Source organism: Hyposmocoma kahamanoa, unplaced genomic scaffold (assembly GCF_003589595.1).
Source record: "Hyposmocoma kahamanoa isolate Upper Pololo Valley unplaced genomic scaffold, ASM358959v1 99879, whole genome shotgun sequence".
In the NCBI taxonomy this organism is placed as follows: Eukaryota; Metazoa; Arthropoda; class Insecta; order Lepidoptera; family Cosmopterigidae; genus Hyposmocoma; species Hyposmocoma kahamanoa.
In genome coordinates this window covers 4,538,884-4,540,053 of record NW_020656077.1, presented here as the reverse complement: position 1 = coordinate 4,540,053, position 1,170 = coordinate 4,538,884, and positions in this window count along the sequence as shown.

The following is a 1,170-nucleotide window of genomic DNA, read 5'->3' as shown; positions in this document are numbered from 1 at the left end:
TGAAAACTCGTGTCCGCCATCTTGGATTTAGAAATGAGTGCCATATTCGTAATGAGCATCCCCAAATACCTCGAAAAGGATACCCATATAGCATATTTTGAAAAATCGTGTCCGCCATCTTGGATTTACAAATAAGTGCTATATTCGTTTTTCATCGACAAAACCGAGCATATCTGTAGGCACCTGATCGACATTGTCGGGCAAATCTGTAGGCACCTTTAACTTAATGATGAGTTAAGCAAGATACAATTTCCCCACTTTTGAGGGAAATGTTATTCCATGGCATCATTATTTGTATATTTGTGTGCGTGCCGACGAGCGTAGTTACAAGTTGCTTACGCCTACATGAATTTGGTTTTTGCCTCACTTGTGACAGTTCGTTTGATATGAAACTATCCTTCTATGCGTTATTATTCTAAGGTTTTGGAGAAATTGTTAAAATTTCGTTTCGTTGCAGTTAATATTACACTTTGTTGTGACTTTTTATTTGGTTGTTGTTGATTTTTTTATTTGTTGTGTAGTGTTCTTGGTAAGTTAATACCATAATAATTGTATATCCTTTCTATTTTGTTTATTATTTGTTCTTGAATTATAAATCGATACTCTCTATGTCACAAATTATCTGGATAAGAGATTTCAATCGATTTATTCTCATTCGATTTTACATCACTACATTTGTACAAACTTTAAATCTCAAACGTCACCGGAATCATGATTGCTGAAAAGGCTGGACGCCATAGTGGCAAAGAATAAGAAAAAAAAGAAACGAACTTTAAAGAGTTACTATAACAAAAAACATTAACTAATGCCATTATGTTGGCTGGCATTACCCCATTTTGGTGTCCATGTGGACACGCTAGGCATTACGGGGTTATTTTCTTAGGCGATTATCACACTGCAACGAGCCCCGCAACGGAGCGCGGAGTCGCGTTTTTTAACGTTGTACTGAAGTATCTCAGTTTGTACGGAAAACACGCGCCGTCGAACACACTGATAACGCTTTTCCGCGCGGAAGCGAGACGCGCGCGGTTTTACCGCGTCTCGCGCCAAGGAGGAACAGCAGGGTATGGTACACTGCGCTTCGCACTGCCGCGCAGATTTTTAATCTTAAGGACATGTTCAGTTTTATTCAATAGATCTCGACGTCGATAAATATATATTTGCTATTAA